Source organism: Diospyros lotus, chromosome 6, assembly GCF_014633365.1.
Source record: "Diospyros lotus cultivar Yz01 chromosome 6, ASM1463336v1, whole genome shotgun sequence".
Lineage (NCBI taxonomy): Eukaryota > Viridiplantae > Streptophyta > Magnoliopsida > Ericales > Ebenaceae > Diospyros > Diospyros lotus.
In genome coordinates, this window is record NC_068343.1 from 35,171,471 (window position 1) to 35,177,316 (window position 5,846).

Consider the following 5,846-nt stretch of genomic DNA (forward strand, 5'->3'; position numbering starts at 1 on the left):
TAAAATTGCCGAATTGACGGCTGGGAGTGCCTCGGGACTTGGATGTCCAGGGAACATGGCAAGGGATTGGTGAGCGTCTTGAGATGAGGATAGTGACGCTGGCAGCGATCCGACCGAGAATAATTTTCAGAATAAATTCTGTATAAGCCTGAGTGGGTGCCAATACCGAATAGTCGGAGGGGACCTCCTGGAAGCTGAGGGGACCCTAGGGGTGGTTCGGTTTTCTGAGTAACGCAACCCTTAAGTGTTTCGGGGTCGAATAAAGGTCCCGTGCAGGCGCAGGGACAAGGTCAGTATTCCCGAGTAGCGGTCGGTCATTAATTTCGATTAAACCAAGATTTTGGGTGGCTTAATTATAATTAATTTAAGCATTGGGAGGCCCAAGAGTAATTAGTAAATTCCTAAAATGCAATTAATTAATTGCTTAAGTGGAATTTTAGGAATTAGGAGGGTTTAATGTGTAATATGTGATATATATATATATATATTTATATATGCACGTGTGTGCGTGATTAGGAAGCTTCAAGGAAGCTTCCTAGGTGTGTCCTCTGCCATTGTAATGTGAGAGATGGCCGAACCAGAGAGTGAGCATGCGAGAGAAGGCTTTGCCGAGAGCTGATCGTGAGAGAGCTTGAGAGCGAGATCGAGAGACGGCCGAGTTCGGCCATTGAAGAAGCAGCTTCGGGCTGCTGTTGAAATGGCTAAGGCAAAGGCAGCCATGGAAGCAGCCAATGAAGAAGCTCGGTAGCAGCGAAGCGGCCGAATGCTGGTGGCGGAGCAGCTGCGGTGGAAGCCGACCGGCAGTGGAGCACGCAGAGGCGGCGTCGGCTTGAGGCGATGACGGCCGGAGGTGCGGCTCTGGCTGGTTGTCGCGGCCATGGCCCCCGCGAGGGGAGGTCGGGCAGCAACGCCGCTGCTATGCGCAGTGTGGCCGGAGACAGGCGCGGCGGTAGGCGGTAGATGGAGGTGAGCATCGACGGCGGCTGGGGGCCAGCGGCGGTGGCCGGGTGCTGGAGCCGCAGGCGCTGTGCGCGCCAAGGAAGAAGATGAACAGTGCCGCGGGAGGTGAAGAAGAAAGAAGGAAAAGAGAAAAAGAAAAAGAAAAATGGAAAAGAAAAGAAAAATAAAAGAAAAGAAATAAAAAGAAAATATGGAAAATGGGAAAAATAGCTGAAAAATCCAGAAAAATTGGGGAAAAGTTCTGGAAATTAAATTGGGATTTGTGGAGCGTGTTGGAAGCTCAGAAATGAGATTTTGGGCGCAAATGGCAGCTCGGGAGGCAATGCCAATGTGGATGATTAATCGATTTTCTCTTCCAAATTAACTGAGGTGAGTTAATTAATTCTTTTCAGAATATTTTCTTTATGTGAGATATTAAATTGTGTAGAGTAATTTAATTGTTGGATTAAACCCTGGGTCGGGGTTGTTTGGAATTATTGACGGCTGGTGTATGCCGTGGTTAGTGTTGTTTGGAAAATTGTTGATGGATGGTTTTGATGGTGTGTGTGGCGAAGTTGAGGGCATTGGTTTAATGCCGGATGTTGATAGAGTTGGGTTGTGTGTGTATTTGTATCTAGGGTCAACCAAGGAGGCGATGATCCTAGAAGAGCTCGGAGTTCGGGCTAGAGTTCGTGCCGAGGCAGAGTTGAAGCTTCGAGCCAGGTAAGGGATGGCCCCACGTGGAGGTGGCCTTGCAAGTTGGTAAATGTGTCTGATAATGTTTTTATGTTGCATTGGCATGTAGTGGTTATATCTTGTGTGATGCAAGACCTAGTGGACCTATGGCCATATGGAGGACTAGTGTGGTAGAGGCTGATAGGTTGATGCCTCAAACCTTAGTGGGTTGTGAAGATGTGTGAGCCTAACCTCATTTGCATGCATTGGCATACATAAACATGATTATATTCATATTTACATGCATTGCACCCTTACTGAGTCTTTATGACTCATGAGGTTTTACCTCATGTGTAGATGATGCAAGTCCAGATGCAAGCAGGGATGGCGCCGGGAGGCCGTTGTGGCAACTAGCTGAGTTGCCCGAGTTATGTATTTTTAATATTGCTTGTATGTAACCAGGGGGCGTGGTGTGTGTATACCCTTGTGAGTAAATGTCTGTGTTATTGAGCTTAAATGTATTTAATTGTGTAATCATCATAGTGTGATAGATGATTGTGAGATTGCTGGTTGAATATGGCATAGTCGGTAAAGCCAAGATTCGGACCGAGTCAAGATTAGCAAGGTATGTTCTCATAAATCCCCAATACTCAGCGAAGTGTTTGTATGCTAGCCTTGTGCCTAGGTCACCTCTGGCTTGCTATGGGGTGAGCTGAAGAGAGGTGAAGCTCACTCGGGTTTCGGGTCTTGGTCCGCTGGATTTTTTCTTATTTGAGTTGGGACCAATTCCTGAGTAGAGCGAAGGGAAGGACGAAGCCTAGTTCCCACCTAGGGCGTTTCCTGTTGAAACATAGTCCAACCCTTCAGTTGTGATTGTCGGGTGAGTAATCCGGTCGATTATTTACCGGTGGCGCCTGTAAGTGGGGGCGGGGCGTTACAGTGGGCCTTGACAACATTGATTATTATGCTCCCACCAAATAAAATAAACCTTTGCCTACAAAACAAGCTGATTTGCCGCCTGCCAAAGATCTTTACCATGCCAAGGCTATCCAAATTTCTTAAAATGACGAAAAAAAAGATAACACTTGACGAGAATACAAACAGTCAAAGAATAAATGACTATGATGCTCTGCAGCCTCTATACAAAGATAACATCTATTTAGGAAAGGAAAAAAAGGTTAAGACAGTCAAGAGTAGTGAGTTGCTCTTGAATCGCCAACCAACGGATAAATGCATAAGCAAGAATCCTAGAACTATGTCAAACCAAATGATGCGAACATGAGGACGTTGCACAGATAAACACTAATAGGCATAACGAACAGTAAAAATCCCATCAGAAGCCAACAGCCAACTTAACTCATCACGATGCCCAACCCTAGGAGAACTAGGCATATGTTCTTAAATAAGACCCAAAGATGGTGATGAAGTTATATCAGGCCAACTCCAAGAACCATCCACAATGATATTTGAAACATGAGACGAAATTGAAATACCCAACTGCCAAGGCAATTGGTGAGAAAATCAATCAACTATCACCCTTAAAAGATACCATTGATCATGCCACAAAAAGTTGTTAGACCATCACCAATTTACCAGCCAAAAATGAAACACATACCACACCACAAATCAAGAATAACTTTCTCCAGTATTGAGGACATTGTTTTAACATAGCCTTTGGGGGACGCCTTCAGAAAGGTAGCTCCCCCAAAGGTGGTACAACTTCTTGGGAGGATTTCCACCCAGAAGAATCTTCAGGGCACCCTAAAGACCTAGCTGAGGACCTTTCGAGGACTCGCTTCCTCGAAGGCTTAGCCTGCACTCTCCAATAACCTTTTGGAAGGGTCAACTCTCGGAGGCCTTCTCCTATAGCCTAACCAAGGTTGTTCCTCAATAACTTGGCATACCTCTTTTCGACCCTTCTTTCTCCAAAGACTAGTCTTCGAAAGGGTCTCTTCTAGCCTTTCGATCCTACCCCAAGACACCCTGAAGGCCCGTGCACCCTTACCCAAAGCGTCCTATCATGTGTCTCCGTGCATGTGTGCCACGTGTCCTAGCGTGCCATGCATCCCAGTTATCTAACGGGTATAAATACCCCTAGGTCCCACACCTTTGGAACTTATATTCAAATCCTAAAGCCTTAGCCAAAACTCTTACACGCCTACATAACACCTCTTTTGAAGACCTCATTCGCACATCATATTACATCCGCATCATCCTTTCGGCATAATGGCAGCACCTAACTTAGGCATTGAAGGCCTTACATGGGAGATATCCTCATTTACCTTCTTATTGTCTCATGCCTTGTAGATTCGAAGGCCCATCATCTCTCCCAGACACCAGAGACTCTTCTGAAATGATTTCTAGAGCTACCTAGAATCTTCTCCAAGAGACCCACACAACTATCCCGAAGCCTTTTGGGTCTACCATCCCCTGAAAACATTTCAAGTCTTTTCAGCTCCAAATACCCTTCAGGTGGCCTTTCCTCAGGTGATCTCCTCAAGGTGACTTCTTGGGGTATTCCTCCTACTCTCCTAGATAGTAGATCAAGCCTTGTCTTGTGCATTTTCTCGCTTTGTTGGGTGGTAGATCGAGCCATCCCATTAGTCGCTATCAACTCTTTGGATAAAATGCGAGATAAAGGGCTTGAATGATTTTCCATTTTAAAAGAGATTTAGCTATAAAAGAATTTAAAGTTTGTCAATTTGATTATCTTGAAAAATCCATTTAATTCCAGTCTTGAATTAAAGGTACCTCTCACTAATTTTTTCGAACCCACACTTTGTAAGGTGGTAAACATGAATCCCGTTAGAAGATTCGTAGTGGGTGATCAAACACATTCAATGTGGAGCTCAACCTTAGGCCCCTATTCCACCTAATTCCCAACACTTTGGTGGTTTCTAGGACGGTGACACGGTTAGATTCCACCCACCGCCCCAACCAGCAGTCCACTTGCAATGTCTACAATCTCAACACTTTGGTGGTATGTTGGCCATATCCGTGTGGGGTAACTGACAACATCCAATGCTTAATATGAAAATTAATCAACTCTCAAGAAATGTACCCTCTTATCTTTGGTAGCCAGGGAACACTCAATCAAGCAAAGATATCCTATGGTAGTGGAGGGTCACGATGAATTCAATTCACTATTTACATCTAATATTATTTGTACAATTGGGAGGAGTTTTCGATTTTTAATTTAAGATCTCACTTTGCATACGTATTAAGTTTTATTCAATGTATCCAATACATAATAAAACAAAATGCATACATGCATTACTGGATGATCATGGGCTTTTAAGCACTTAATTAAACCTGAGCCTCAATATTTAATTAAAGAGGCTTCCAAGAGACATTCAACCATAAATTTTACTGCTGCCAACAAATGAGGTTGACTTGCTCCCTCGAGCCATCATCCATTGATATCTCAGTGTCTTCATCAACATTAACTCCTTGCTGCTCCTTTCTTTATTTTACAAGAATGATTTTCTAATACAAATAATTGTAAAAATGAAATTAAGGGCATGGAGACTTATGTCTCTTTACAACCTGAATGAATAAATAATATTACATATTTGGCGACCGAATACCTATAATCATTCATTCATTCATTCATTAAGCCCATGATCACCTTGATCAATCCAATTGATCCAATTGGCATAAACTTTTGAAATCCAATTTCAAAATTTCGTGTTTATGTAATGTGTGCTACCAATTTCTGACTCATAGCATCTAACATCACAATTCTCTTTCGATATAAGCTTACCCAATGTAATCCAGTTACATCAAAGTGAATACCTCAAAAAATTGGACAATTGGTAAACTAAAAGCATGAAACGATCCACCATAATTCCCTTGCGATCCCGGATCAGTCGACCATTTCTAAGACAGTCAATAAATCCTCCCACTGGAATAATCGATAAACCAAATCTCATGGCAAACGCCCGTTCTAAGCTGGTTTTACATGTTTGGTCAATTAGCTCTAACAACAATTGACCTAAGATCTGGGTCACAAGTTCAATCAATTGACTAATGACATTCAACTGATTAAAGTCATCTAGAATCACAAGGTTCTAACTTCAGTTTACTAACTTGAACGATCAGGTAGATTGAACTTATCTAGAAACTATCTAATAGTCTCAAATGAATAGTGACGCACAATGCAAACCAACACCAAAACAAAGATAAATATGTTCAAAATAAGCACACAATACAACAAACACTTGCATAGGATA

General features: G+C 43.0%; 1 long non-coding RNA gene across 1 annotated transcript; it reads left to right on the forward strand.

Moving 5' to 3' along the window:
- The first annotated feature begins 566 nt into the window (after window positions 1–566).
- On the forward strand, window positions 567–5,059 carry LOC127803309 (uncharacterized). Its single transcript, XR_008023492.1, has 3 exons — window positions 567–1,329; window positions 1,578–1,662; window positions 1,972–5,059. It is a non-coding gene; the product is annotated as an uncharacterized LOC127803309 (long non-coding RNA).
- Window positions 5,060–5,846: the final 787 nt, after the last annotated feature.